The following is a 16,124-nucleotide window of genomic DNA, read 5'->3' on the forward strand; positions in this document are numbered from 1 at the left end:
TGGTATCTGGATTCGACCGTGTCGGAGTGTTTTTTGCGTACCAGCGAGTGCGCGAAAATTTAATTCGACGGTGTCATGCGTGCATTGAAAATGGTGGTGGACATTTTGAGCAAATGTTGTAGTTTGTTTTGTACACTGCCGGCCCTTTGAAAGTGGACGATTTATTTTTCTAATGTGATGTGGTCTACTTTTTATTATGACAAGTTTTTATGTCAGTGTCATTAGTAATTTGCTTGGCAATTCAAGATGCCGCGTTTAACGGAACCAGAGAAAGTGAGAGCTATAACTTTACTTCAGAATGATTGGTCATTGCGGATGATCTGCATGTATGCAAGAACAGTATATTTAAACTCAAAGAAAAATGGATTGGGAAGGGTCATGAACGTTATGTTCACGGAGGTGGACGTCGAAAAGTAAGCACCACCTAAGAATAATTCCTTTTGACATGGCAGTAGCGGCTTCTTTTGAGACGAATTTTCCTGGATCAGTGCGAACTGCAAGGAAGCGGGTGAAAGATTTGGAGCTGAAGAATTATGTGACCGCAAATACAGTTGCTTTGACTCCCCAGTATAAAGAACAGAGGTTAGAGTTTGCAAGACAATTTGTAGGAGGCCCAGACAACTTCTGGGAGAATATTATACTTTCGAACGAAAAAAGTTTTCAGTCTTGCTCCGATGCTTCTGTCCGTGTCTACCCACCAGAGATTATAAGGTATTCGGAGCCTTATGTGAAACCCACACAGCGCAGCGATGGATTCTCCATTAACGTTTGGGCTTGGATAAGCTGCCAAAGTCCTGATGTTTGTTGTGACTATGCTGTATCCTCAGAATTTCACTTTCAAGCAGGATAATTGTCGTCAGAATGGTTCATTGATAACAACATCGATGTTTTAAACCTTGGCGTTCAAAGTCCTGGGGATATATGACGAAAAAAATTTACGACAGAAACTTCCGTCCAGTTAACGTCGAAGAACTTTGGAAGGCAATTGAAAACGCATGGGATCACATCACTGATAACAAGAACATTAATTTTATCAATGCCATGTAGATTGCAGTGTTATAGACAAAAATGGTGCTTGGACAAAATACTAACTTTACAAATCGCGTTATTTTGAAGACGAAAAGTGTTTCATATTTAGATCTCGTTCACGGCGAATGAATGGCCGTTAGAATGTATAATATATTTCAGCATTGGAAAAATAAATAATTTGCTACCTAATTTGGATTTGTTTTGCTCACTAGAACTAGTATGATAGACACACATTAAATTTGACATAATGACAGCCGATTTGAACCTCACATTTTCAAGTTAGCTTCACAAAGGCCAATTATAGACAATTTGCTTATAAGAGTCGTCCACTTTCAAAGGGCCGGCACTGTACTTTTAAAAATTACTGAATTTTGCTAAATTATTTATATATTATAATACTTATGATTATTTGGACGACGTACTTTAATTACATATTTTTACGTAATTTGATTAAAAGTTAAGTTCCTGTTTAAGAGATTCATAATTACTAAAATTTATTTTAAAACAATTGTCTTGAAATTTACTAAATGTTTCACAATAATAGCTGTTTACATTTTTGTTATTCCGTAGAACCAGTTTGCCGCGCACACACGTGGTGTGCATCAGCTGTGTAACATTAGGCTAAGCGCTGTTGTCACGTTGTGATGAAATTCCCCAATATTAATACTCGCTGTATTTTGAAAACTGTTAATCATACGCCCCTATAATATACAACTTTTTTGTTAATTTATGATTACTCCATCTCATCATCAACTAACGGCAGTCAAACTTCTTACACCCTGTAGAAACTGGATCTTCAGTATACATCATCATGCATGGAATCATCTAGATTTAAGGAATTCTTATTAATTACAACGAATTATTTATGGTGTAATAGCTAATTTAACGCTTCCCATTTGAATTTTGTCAGATTGAATAGCTAACGGTATTAAGGAGTATTAAAAAAAGTAGCCTAAACGCCTTTTGAGTCACTCCTCGATTGCTGTATGTGTATGTTTCAGACAGAAATATGAGAGCTGAAAAAGTCTTCATTGAAGGACAAAATATAGACAATTATTTAATGCAAAAATACTGAAAGAGTTACAAAGACGGGAACCTGCTTACACCGGAGTGACCTTAATGAATTTGGTAAACAATTTAATTTATAACAAATCGACCACAACCGTAGCCGATAGGCTTCAATAATTACCGAGATATTCAAAAAAGGTACACGGTTTTTTGCGTATATTGCACAGAAGAACGGTTTTTTTCCAATACTGTTTGTTCACAAAATGCATTAGATTATTTAGAGATTTAAATTTTATTTATCTTTGGAGGTGTAACAGTGTGACGTCTTCCGAACGGTTTGGTGAGCTTGTTCACTGTAGTGTATTAGATTTTTTTATGCCCGTCAGTTTCATTATTATAAAAATAATTTAATTCTGAATCACGCCATTGTGGTACATTGTTTTTAAAAATAAACATAATTTTTTAACTCAAGATTCAAAGATTTATTTGCTGGCATTATAAACAAAAAGATGCAAACATTAAGAGACCGTTGTTGTTTTCTGTATAACTGAAGTATTTACGGATGAGGCTATATGGAAACAAGGGATCAATATTCTTCTACCTCCTTTTGATAGTGGATGCAATGCATTTCTAAAATATACCCGTACTTTAATTATGCCCACTGCTAATATTTGCCTTGCAGTGTATGTCAACATCGATAAACCGTCTTGCCAAATGCGTTATCAAATTCAACTTCAATTTCTACGCTGTGTTCTATAAATTCTACTCTCGGTAATTGGTGCATGGGATTACGGTATGCCGGCTAGCACGATGGAGAAAATTACAGATAAAAAGCAACGATAACGACCCGGTTACGTAACAACGAAACAACTTGCTATAAATTTCAACTCGCACTATTGCTCGAGGGTTCAGTGTCAAGGATAAAGGACGTCGCGCGCTGTGGATCCTCCCAGTTGAGATTCTCTGAAATTATTCCAGAAATGTTCAGGCAACTTTTGTGGAAAACATCGTAATTCACTGGATTTGGAATACCAGTTCCAGTGGCGCAACCTTCGTCGAGTTCTTGACACCTACATCTAGTTTTCCTCTTTATCAGTAGATTTATTAAAAAACGATGTTCCCTTTCTAACATTTGAAAGATAATTTGTATCTATTTTTTTTTAATTAATTGTTATTGTCAGTGTATTCAGTTACTTGTTGTTGGGCGCCTAATTTTTTTGTCAACCTTCAAATAATAACGAATCGCAACACTGTACTGGAAATAAAATAAGCAACTCTGCCTCCATGGTTTACAAGTAAGATATACAAGTACAAAGTTGTTAAAGTTGTTTAACATAACATAATCACAGAAAATGTCAACTTTATATTGATGGCTACCATGAGATTCAAGAACCTGATTGGCGACTAATTACAAACTGGTTGGTTATTAGAGAGGTGTCTTTTTTTCTAGACCAGTGTGGAAATTAAATAGGTGGCTTTAAGGTAGCTTCTATAAATAAACGCGTAACGTATAGTAAGGTGATATTACTATTTAATTTTAGTAGATTTTAAATCTAGTAATTCCTGGAAGCAAAACAATAAAGGATAGAAAAGAGAACATTAAATTTATGTAGATTTTAATCAACTGGTTGTAATTAAAAAGGTTTAGTACCAAATTGTTTTAATTTGTATATACATATACCACTTTTCAGCACATTCATTTTTCTTAAAAACGTTACATTAAAAATAGATGTTTCTTTTATTAAATGCATTTTCTAATTTACTTAATAATGCTCGGCTTTTTTTATTTTTTTATATACTTTCATAACAATGTTTGTTGTGGTACCATATCAACCCAGTACGATGATATGGTATGAGAAACTGACGAAACTGCTTCGATGGCCAATCACCTTTTCTTCTATGACCAACGTTACTTAAATATTTATAAAAAACAGATTCATCACATTCTTAAGCCATGGTGTGGTCATTAAATTAAATTCTCTGAATTTGCACGAATTTCCATCATCTGACGCCACTATAGAAACTCTAGATTTTTCCATTTTTTATGATCTTCAATTATTTATAAAAACATTAGATAATAATTTTTCTGTTCTTTTTTTATTTTAAACTTATAAGTAATTTGAGTTGATTACCATTTCCTTTTATAATTTTTTGATGAGTTGAATCATTGAAGTAGATATATACTATCTTTCTATTTTGTTTTATTTCATAGTTTATTTGTTCTAACATTCTTTTTTTATAAGCATTTTACATGAGATTTACAACAGGATTAATCATGTTCAAGTAAATGTTTAGACCAGTTTGTTTATAACTAACTTTAAGAATTTTTACGTGCATATTACTAGTCAAATTACTCTCCATGTTGCCAGTTGGTAAAAGTTTTGGCGTAAAACTATTTTCTTTAATAAATACAGTATCAGTTCACGTATGAATCAAATTTCGGGTTTCGGTTTTTACGTTACCTTTCATAAGCCTGCAAATTTCGAAAGTCGCCCACCTAGTGAATATTTTATAAAGGAAAATCGCCTCGAAAATTGCACACCTGTGTAAATAAAGTCAAACTCACTCTATTTAATGTATAAAACACTTTAGCAAGCAACGAAGTAACACAACTTTAAGTAATTTACATTGCATACATTTTTAATATTGTTAAACCACAGTTTTCATTTAGCAGTGGAATATGCTCGTGGGAAGCAGTCGTCGTTCTTATAATAAAGTTTGATTGCAAAAGGTAAAATATTTATACAACCGATATAAAAAACTAACACTAATTTTTTATTTACGTAAAAAGTTAATTACAAAAGAATTGTAACAAATGCCGGGACACGTGGTAGTTTATTTATTACTTCTAGGAAAGGATGGGCCAAATCAGACAGTAAAATATCTCGGTCAATACTAATTATTAAAAAAAAGTTAAGGGTTTTCAAGTAGGTTTAGCGTCGCCATAAAGTCGTCGAGAGACTAGTGCCTTTTGTCACCAGGAGTAATAAATTTGCAAAGCCTTCCTTCGGAGAAGACCTCATGAAATTTAGCAATGTTTTTGAATAAGTTGACTTAGACCGTCGGGCGCATCTGGTATCAACGGGTTAGCCCATGGTGAAGCGAAAAACCGATATTTCTAATAACACTCCAAATGCATTCGAAAAGACGTAGAAATTCCAAGATATTTAAATAAGTTGTTAGAATGTTGCGAGGAAAATAATAATAGATCAAATAGCTGGTTTTTAGGAGGATTTTCCAAGCTATATGAATAGATTAAATGAGACTGACTAAACCACCCCGTGTTACTATACGGAGTCATGAGAGGAAGGTGTAGGGTTACTCGTATGGTCAATACGATTATGGTGAACATAAAACTTTATATTTTTGAAATTATCTATTAACTAGAGCGATCTTTGCTCCAAAAAATCTAGGGATATATATGTAAAAATATATATCGTCCTATTTAAGAATAAAATTCACAATCGCTTAATGTCGTTAAGAATCGACGCTAAATTATGGTTTTCCCTTTTTTTTTCTGAAACGAAAATTTGGAAAAGCTAATAAAAGCTTAAGAAGCTCCAGATAGAAGCACCCAAAGGAATTAAAATATTTTTCCCGATATATTTCGTTACGTATTATTTTTCCAGAAATCCGGAAAAATTCAGTGACGCCACTGCTTTCTGGGTCAGTTTTTGTCGGGCCCCGTGGAAAACTTCAGAGCTGAATTCGCACCCGTGTTTCCGCGAATGATGAATGGGAGCCGCTTTTTACGGATAGGTACCTATCTCGGCGAGATAAATTTCCGATCGGTATTTGGTTCAACGATGATTCGGGAAAAATAAATGTGTCTGTGTACCACACGTACATGGAGTCGATATTACATTTGCTCCGTTATATAAAATATCTCCCGTTTTATCAATCCGGACGCGATTTATACCCGCTTTAGGAAAATACTTTCTTGATAAGTTTTCACCGTGGTGTCCCGAACCAGTTAGCTGCTGCCGGATATTAGGTAAGGGTTTTCGGAATCTTTTGCTTAGCCAGGAACATAGGTAAAAAAATACAAATTTCATTCAATTATCTCTCTTTAGGGTGTGGCGTGTATAATCTATAAAAATTAAACTCCAGCCTCCTAACGATATTTGTAATAGAAAAGTCATACGAAAAAGTTCTATTTTTGCGGTTTTTTTTTGTAAATTGTGTGCGAGTCGTCGAGTACTAATTGTGGGGCCTTCGTCAAGATTTTCCAACACTGCAACTCCAACATTAAGGTTCACTTACGGACCAAGTCCTTCTCCTCGAGGAATAACACTTCCTGTATCTCGCAGCCGTTGAACGCACTGTAGGATTTGTATTTGCACATGGAGGGTGACGTTGTGGCCATCGTTCCCGGTACAACACCAAATCGACACGTTACATGGTAAAAGTAGTGAGTAAGTAAGAAATAAGAATCTCGTTTTTAATGTAATCGACACGCTATTCTTATTATTTACTTTTTTATAAAAGTTACGCTGTCACTATCGTGGAATTACAAAATAAAAACTTTTGTCTGGAATCTTTCACATTTTAACACTGATGGGTCGATGGACGATGGTTAATATTTAATAATTAAGTGAATAGTGAATTCAATACAAATACAAAATCAGTTGACTGCACACATTTTTTGACAATGTAACCTAACCTTCTTTTAGTATTATTAGTATTATACCGACTTAAATTATAAGATTGCATCTCGGGTCACATAAAAACATTTCCAAAGTTTTTAATAAATAACACAGGGTCGGCTTTCATTTTCGTTGAATAAATTAACTTTAATTTACAAAAAAAAATGCGAAGATAGAACTTTTTCGTATAAGACTTTTCTATTACAAATATCACCAGGAAGCTGTAGTTTAATTTCTATAGATTATAACCACACCCTGTATAATAACGGCGTTAATCGAATTTGGGCCAATACTTCTATATATTTTTTCATATATCTGAAGAAAGATTGACATTTAGAATAATGAAAGACAACAGGAGTACCTGATACTGAAGTAGTCAATGGAAGACAGTGAGTATTTATGATTTGAGGTTAATCAGAAAAAAAATCTAGGGCTTTCCATTGTTTGAATCAAACTGTGGTAACTTTTAAAAAATTCATAAGTATTAACATGAGGTAGCAAAAATTTTACCAAATAAAGACATAACCTGTATAATCTTAACAAGGATATAGTTATTTTGGGCATAATTGTGGGGAGACATGGAAGTGGCTTTTATATTAAATTAGTGTAGTCATATGGAACCACAAAGATGGGATAATATGTAGATGCAGTGTAAGTACGTGCATTAAAGCATGTATTTTCATGCGATTATATAATGTTAGCTTTTCTCGGAAAATTACATTATGTGTAAAAGTTAATATCAATCTGGAACGAATTTTGTGTACTGGGCAGGCACGCGAAAATTGAACTCATTTACTCGTAATTCTGCGAAATAGCAGAAAAGTATAACTACAAATTACAAATATTCAAACAGATATTTATTTTGTGAAGATATGAGTATAACTCCTCCCTAGGATGTAGGAGATATTTATCTTTAATTCTAAAGCAGATAAAAAAAATTGTTTATCTTAAGAGTAGTACTACTGCCTAGCAACAAATAATCTCTAATAACATAACGCGTATGTTTTAAGCTTTATCTCTTCTAATATGAGATATTATCATTGAATTGTAAGGAAGTTTTCATTTAAATAAAATAATATACAGGACGATGTTTTTCTTTTTATCTTATCTCGAAATAATGACGAAAAATTAGGGGAGGTAATATTCAGAGATCACCCGATACTATCATTGGTTGCAGGTGAATATTTTTATTTATAGCGTATAGTATCGATCTTTATCTGTCTACAATTGGAAAATACCACTTAAATTTTGACAAAATTGAGAGGTCAGACATATTAAACGTACGTTTGCGTCATACAACATAAGTAGCAGTGTTGCTCTTTAGATTTTAACAATCTAGTTATTAATTTACGAGATGATTTGTAGATCAAACATTTCATAAGATAACATTCGCGAGATTGATTGATATTACAGATATAGGTTTTGCAGGAAAACATTAATATCTATAAGTTTAAAATACTCCCGTTTCTAGTAGAGAAGCAGATGGTATAGTACGTCACAACGAATTTATATTTACGCTAATATATTTTTAAAACAATAGATTCGATACAATATCCATTAAAAAAATACGTTGACAGTATTTATTTTTAAACAAGTATTCGTAAGGTTTCATTCATTAATACCTATGTGTCCACATCCAATAAACAAAAAATTGTGAGTTAAACATCAATTCATTATACGTTTATATGTGATAAGAATATTAGCGAATAACGTTTTTATATCAATAAACTCAATTTCAAGATAATTAGCACCATCCTGTATATTTTTATACTTTCCAATGTTAGATAATGTCGTTAAGGATAAGTAAATCTATACATTAACCTGTATAAAATTAACATTTTCGCATTATAGAAACGTCTAATATTTATGCCATTAAAATATGATTAGCGATTTATAAAAAATAATGTTTTGATAATAAATTATGTAACTCGTATTTTTAACAACATATTTGTTTAATCCGAATACATTTCTAACACGAATAGTGAATACGTATGGCTGTTAATCAAAATGGATTTTAATGAAGCTTAATTTTGTTCCCTATTGCCAAGTCATATGTCAAACAAATATTACCTAAATCTTTGGATTATATTTTAAATCATTTTAACGGATTCTAAATTTTGTTTTTGTAATAAATTTTGTACAAATATGCTTTAAATAAACTGCGCACTAGTACAAATTGAGTTTCAAATCACTGAAGTATGCTGTAAACTGCAACGCTCGTCTCGAAGATCATGTGAACAATTGAACATAGAGTTTAAAAGCTAGGTGTGCATAATGAGGATAATAAACGAATTTATTTGACGTTTGGTCTAAAAAAAATACCCGTATAAATTTTTTCAGCCAATTTCATATAAAATTCGAATAAATTTCATCATGTGCCATGAATTAATGTTTATTTGTTTTTTTATAGGTTGCAAATAAATAAAGATAATGCGTGACATACCCCGATATAATCTCACAAATATGCCGTTAAATGTAGGACAAAATTATAATATATAGTAAGAAAATTGAGCAACGCACATAATTTTTTTTATTGGAGGAACGTTACTTAAAGCCTCTAATTGCAGGAAAGAAGATAATTAGTAATAAATCAATTCAACGAGACAGCGTCATCGGACGTGCTAAGGCAATTCGATTTTTTTTTACAGTGCGAGGCATAAAATTACATCAACGTAATTATTTACATAAAATTAATCGTAAATATCGTTTTCACTTTTATTACAGGCTGCTTATAAATTATTATTATCTACTTCTACAGCCTGAAGTGTTGCTTTTAACAAGTGAGAGTGAGTATCGTGAAAATTTACTTAAGGAATAGTGTAAATTTATATTTAATGTCTCATCATTACTATGAAATTTTATCTTCCATGCATAGATTTAGGGATATTTCGTTACGCTTAATATTTTTATCGCTTAAGTAGGTACTTAGATATTTATTATAAATAGACAATAATTACCACATGTTTCAAATGGTTTCATTGGTTCAAAAGAATGATAAATTTGAAAAAAAAAACATTTTTAATTCTCAACTTCAAGAGCTAATAACTCTACAGGGTGAGCCCAGAGGAAAAAAATTTATATGAACTTGTGACATTATTTTCTCATTATTTATCCATATCCGAGAGATTGCCCACCATTTCCGGGACACCCTGTATATTCGATGTTGAAGTCTACTATAAAGGTATACAAAAATATAGATATTGGAAAATATAACAATCTTACTGCTTATTTGAAGAATGAATCGAGAGAATACAAAGCAAGCAAAAAAAGCTGCAGTATTGGAAAGAGCACATATTGAAGAATTTTTGACTGGGGCTTCCGATAAAAAATATTTAATGATTTACCTACTTGTTTCAATACCTGATACCAAGATGGGCATTTCAAGAAAATTTACAATTATAGAAGCAGGATTTTGCGTGAATGCTGTTCAAATATATTTCTCTGCGCCCAATTCGCCTAACAGGAGACATATTCTTTTCAACGATTTTCTTATTTTCAATCAATCACCTTTCTGTGGATGGAACATTGCAACACCCTGTATATCACACTCTAGAAAAATATTACAGGCTGATTTCGAGACACAAAAAATATATTTTATATTTTCTTAGAAACCCTATTTACCTTGTAATGGTTTTACTTATTGCATAATTTGATAATTAGATAGGTACTCTATTTCATTTTATCGATTTTCAAAATCCAAGATTAAAATTTAGCTCTAATAAATTTGATTAAGTCATTTAATCGGTTATTGATAGTTCCTGGAGGTTGTAAACCAATCTGTCTTTTGAAGATATTGGAAATGAAAGTAAAAATGAACCGTATAATTAACAAAACAAATAGTAAATGATAAATTAACTAATTACTGATCAATAGCCAGCAGTACGTTCTCAGAACTATGGTCAAAGTAAGTAATTACTTGCCTTATGTAGTGAAATATAACAAAAACAAACATTTGGATTATCGTACTACGTACAAGGAAATATTTGCTTAAAGTTGCTTAACAATACGAATAATGTGAAGGAGTAATGATACAGTAAAAATGTTGTCATAAAACCAGCTAACTTATAAATTGTACAGAAATATTGTTATCAAATTTAGACTATCTAAAAATAACCCATATAGTTATTAAAATAAGCATCACATTTTTTCGTGGTTAACAGAACTTCCTTCACTTACCGAAAAAAATGATTTACTTTTAAATCCTTGTTTCTCAACTTTCAAATTGCACTGAACAAAAAAATTCACAATCCGTCGTATAAACCGAACATATAACGAGCTATGATGGAATAAAAAATATTTACGCTTCTTTTAGATACTTTCATTAATCTTATCTCGTTTGATTGATACTAAATGCTATCAGCCTAATCTATTTTCTCTCGAGCACATAAGCATGCGTGGTGGTTTTTTGGCTTTGTGGAATTTTCTACTTAATAATTTATACATAATATCTTCAACTCACGGTTTATTAAGATAAAATTGTCGCGATAAGCCGGCCTCTCCATCGACAATTTTGATACAGTTATCTTTCATTGACTGAGAGTGTTTATTATCTTTGAATAGCAAAATCCTTATAAATAAACCCTTCTAAGTACGTTTGACGTGAGTACTACGAGGCCATCCAAAATCCATGCAAATAATATACTCTGATCTTTTGATATGGATGCCTCAAACGAGAAATATTCATAAGTGCTAAAAGAAACTCGATAAAATTAAAGATATACAAGGTGTCCCACCACTAACTCCATCGATGGATACCTGGGAAACCGCTGGCAAGATTTTTTTAAAATTGTGATGGTATAATACGGACTGTGGCGTCTACCAAGCTAAAGTATTTTCAAGGTCATCGTACTTCCGGTTATACTGGAAGTCCATAGTAACTTTCTTATTTTAAATTTTAAAAACTCCCTGTATATTATTGAATTTTTGGAAAGAGCATCTATTTTTATGTTGAAAACATATAGCACACTCCATACTTAGGATTGACCGTTTCCGAGATATTTTGGTTTTTAAGCAAAAATTGACAGATGCAGACTGTCAGCAAAATTTAGTATTCCCGGAAACGTAGGTTTATTTTTTTGTGCAAATTGGACATTTTGTAGAGGAAGACCTAATTTATCGAATTTGACATGAAAATTTTCCAGTTTTTATACAGGGTGATCAAAAAAAATATCGTTCAGATAATGTGGAAAACGAAATTTTTAAATGGAAACCCCTATTTTTGTTAACGTATTCGTATTCTGCACTAAAATTAAGTGTAACTTTGTTAAAGTTTCCCTATACCTAAACCCAGTGGTTTCCACTTTATTTACGAATAAACATTTCCCTTTTCTTAAAATTATGTTTCCATTTGTTTCGCACATTTTAGGTTGGCCGTGATAGGTAATCTACATGGCAACTGTCACAGGTTTTTAATTGTCAAATGAATTTAGTTTAGATATATGCTATTTTATTTGGGACACTAAAAAATGGTGTTACTAGAACAATCAAGGAAAATTGTAAGGCAAGCATTTGAGCATCTGTCACCGGATTCTATTAGAGCAGCGACCCACAAGCCACAAGGAATTAATCCGAAGGTGTGAAAAATGTTTAGAAGTTGAGAAGTTGAAGGAAGATATTTTGAACATTTATTAAAATAAATTTAGTAAAAAAAATAAGTTTTAGTTTGAATATAATCACAAATGAGTAAAATGATGAAAATGCTTTATTGCTTTCACTCACACCGATTTTTCTACAGTCTATGTTTTTATATGTGGATACATCTAGTATTTACTGGAAAAATCATGCTTGATAAGGACTAGAATATCAACATATTATATTCTTTCATTATATAATCCTCAGGCGCCGGTATCTTAATAAGTATAAACCTCTGATATTGACATATCCTTATTTCCGAACGTGATGAACAAAATATATATCAGTTATCTAAAATCAAGTAAAATTAAAATCCGTTTATGTTATGCCCAATTTCTGTAGGAACTCTTTATCAACTTCATTGTTTTAAATGAACGCATTTAATCTGCTGATATCAATTAATTGTTGTCAATAAAAAGTCAATGGAAATACACAAGCCTTTTTATACTTGAAAGTGCCTAATCATGATGAAAAAATAAAGTTCTATGTAATGCGACTAAATCATATTTTAATATGTCGTTATCTTTGTAGTATGTAGTTGAAGTAGATCATTTAAATTTAATAACTAGTTTCATCTTTCATTAAACTTTGAAATTATTTAGACTGTATTTTTGTTGTATATAAAAATAGAATGGACATCAAAACCGCCAGATCTCAGTGTCAGCGACTATTTTTCATGATATCCATGTCACTACGACAACGTGTTGTGTTTAGTGCGTCTAAACTGACATTAAAACTTTTTGCTGAAAAATGGGTAAGGAACATTTTAAACATCTGTATTAAACCAATGTTTACATAATTTTAATAAATTTGTTGGGGTATTCAATTTATTTCGTTTGATCGCGTACTGATGAGAACTAATAACGTTGAAATCGGCCTATATCTAGAGACGTTTGTATCATAGTATTTCTGGATATGCGATTTAAAGCTCCTGATACTTTTTCCATTGATTCCGTGGGTATGAAATGTTTACATCAAAATAAACCTTGCTCAAACAGTAACACGACGTGGTTGAACACTTTTTTTGCTTATAAAAATAAAGTAGAGAGTAATACTTAATTCCAGCTTGGTATAAATAAATAAAAGTTCATACATCTGCTATCATCCCATACCAGAAACTAACAATAGGATACGATTTGGCTGAGGTAATTTTTTTACCGTTAGTCATTTTCAACACGCTCTGATCAAAATAATCAAAGTGAATTCTCGTTTTAAATAAATATCTCGCGGTAAAAAACTACCGATTTGCTCCTGGTTCTAATAATGAGATTAATTTAGTTCTATATCTGCATTTTATATCGGTTTAGTCAGATTTTTTGTCGGTCAGTAATTTAGTTGCTTTTAAAAGCGTATTTATTAATATTTAGTAATTAATTTTTTGTCAGTTTCGACACCCAGTAGAAAAAAGTTGTTTACCACAAGAAATGCATTTATAAAAAAAAATTAACAATTCATTAGTGTAATTTTTGCCAACTTAGAAAGGGTTTAATTAACAATTAATGAATGAAACGTACTGCTGAGAGAGTCGCTATCACATGACTGATCGATTGACATTTAAATTAGATTTTAACATTTATTAGTAGAAGTGCGTGTCGATGCAAACAAATGAAATAAAAGCTCTAGTGGAAAGGTATTTGTTGGCCTTAAGTTGATGTGTCATCTCTCTTTTTTCTAATAAACTTTAGAAAAAAGAGAGCTTTATATTTAAATTTTTTGTATCCTCATACTATCGAGTTTGAGAAATAAAATTCATGGCTTTTTGCTAGCAGATTCACTGTATCCAATCTAGTGTCTCCCAAGAAATAAATAAATATTGAAAAATATGCATTTTACCTATACACTATCCAACAGTGGTATCGTATAACTTGAATCAATCAACGAAAATTTATTCACCAATTTGGTTATAGAAAAAACGGTAGCCTCCAGGTTACAGTATCGAATTAAACAGATATCGTTACATTCCGCAAACTGAATTTTTAATGCAATTTCACAATAAAATATTGCAGTCACGACCGGCTGAACACTACTTATAAATCGAAATACAAACGAAACAACGGACTGTTAATTTCACAATTTACGGCAAATTCCATTCAGCTACAACAATGCCAATGCAATTATCGCCCGGCAGCGGAGCCGTAATTTTTTTAAACGATCCGAACTAGTTTTATTGCAGCAGCGTTAGTGTCGATCCGCCAAGTGTATGAATGTAAGCTGGCGTTCAATTATGTTTTATAACAAACAACGGGATTGCATGGTTACTATGCGTTATCCGAACGGAATACATGGTTACAACTGGCTGCGTTAGAGACACGTGTCTCTAGTAACAGGGTCAATTGGTATTGACTCCAATATCCTCCACGCTAACTGTTCATTAATAAAAACAAAAACCCCCCGGGTAATCTATCACAGCCGGCAGACGATCTCTTAATTGCTGAATCCCCGGCTCAATTGTTGCTGACGGATACATCTGCCTAGGAGACTTTTAACCTAATCAGTTTCCAGAGTCTATAAAAATTAAATGGATTCAACTAGTATGAATTAGTGAGCCGATGGTCACAGCATCAGCCAGCGACGTATCACAAGGGAAAGCTAAAATATAGAGTTCTGAATGACCATACACCAGTAGAACTTTCAAAGGATTACATCTGTATCTAGTTTGACAGACCTAGCTGAATCGGTTCGACCGGATAGGTTCACTAATGCAAAATATGAGGCACCCTGATTTTAGCATTTTAGCGGAACTATTCTATAACCAAGCCAAATCAGCCATCTAATCATAGAATAATAATATTTGGAGAAATTGATCAATTGTTTAACTCCAACAAGTTTTTAGAATCTAGGCAGCGCCTGTCAGTACTCAAATGTTTTTCCTCCTTCTTAAGCCAGAAGTAGCTTTGATAGTAACGGAAGCTACGCCAACACCTGGTTCTGATCCCATCTCAAGGTAGCAATCTCTCCAGTTAGAAAGTTTGCGACCTCGTTCCTCTGGAGACCTGATTAATCAGGCAGAAGTAGCTTTGACAGTAGCGGAAGCTACGCCAACACCTGGTTCTGATCCTATCTCAAGGTAGCAATCTCTCCAGCTAGAAAGTTTGCGACCTCGTTCCTCTGGAGACCTGATTAATCAGGCAGAAGTAGCTTTGACAGAAGCGGAAGCTACGCCAACACCTGGTTCTGATCCCATCCCAAGGTAGCGATCTCTCCAGCTAGAAAGTCTGCGACCTCGTTTCTCTTGAGACCTGATTAATCAGGTGTCCAGACCAAAGTCACTATGTTATTATTTCCTAATAGCGCCTGGTATCCTGACAAATCCATACCGTTCTTGAATTACATCAATAAGATCCAAAAACAGTCACAGCTACTTGGCTAAGTAAGTATTTTTATAAACTCCTAAATCCTGCAATTATTCCAGCCCCCGTACACACAACTCAGGGGCATATATTTCTGCTTGAAAGGTAGTCACACAGGTACCAACGTTTACCGATAGTCTGGTCATCAAATTTACCACCTTTTGGAGTTTTGGAACTGACAGTAGATCAACAACTATCTGCCTTCAATAGGTTAGTTCCATTTTGATTCCATTCATCTCTTACTGGAAGAAGAATGTCGGCAGAAGAGTCGACAGTGTGCTGTGGCCATATCCTCCAGCAAACTGTTGTCCCATGGTGTCAGCTTTTGGCGCACCAGCTGTAGCCTGACACTCTTGTCTCTGTAAATCAGAGTTTGACTTTGGCTGTTTCTAGAAGACTTTTAGATCACATTTATACTTGTTTGAATCCATCTAAGGTAATATCCAAATATTTCACTTCT

The 16,124-nt window shown here is 32.9% G+C and overlaps 1 protein-coding gene across 8 annotated transcripts in view; it reads right to left on the minus strand.

The window, feature by feature from the left end:
• The window catches only part of LOC108907953 (leucine-rich repeat extensin-like protein 5), a 158,495-nt gene that overhangs the window by 24,746 nt on the left and 117,625 nt on the right, over window positions 1–16,124 (minus strand). The window contains exon 1 of one of the 8 annotated variants that reach the window (XM_018711826.1): window positions 10,860–10,937. The exons of the other annotated variants lie outside the window; for them this stretch is intronic. The gene's annotated coding sequence lies outside the window, so the exon portion shown is untranslated. Of the gene's footprint in view, window positions 1–10,859; window positions 10,938–16,124 lie in introns of those variants that run through there. 8 annotated transcript variants of the gene reach the window in all.

Source organism: Anoplophora glabripennis, unplaced genomic scaffold (assembly GCF_000390285.2).
Source record: "Anoplophora glabripennis isolate ALB-LARVAE unplaced genomic scaffold, Agla_2.0 scaffold78, whole genome shotgun sequence".
In the NCBI taxonomy this organism is placed as follows: Eukaryota; Metazoa; Arthropoda; class Insecta; order Coleoptera; family Cerambycidae; genus Anoplophora; species Anoplophora glabripennis.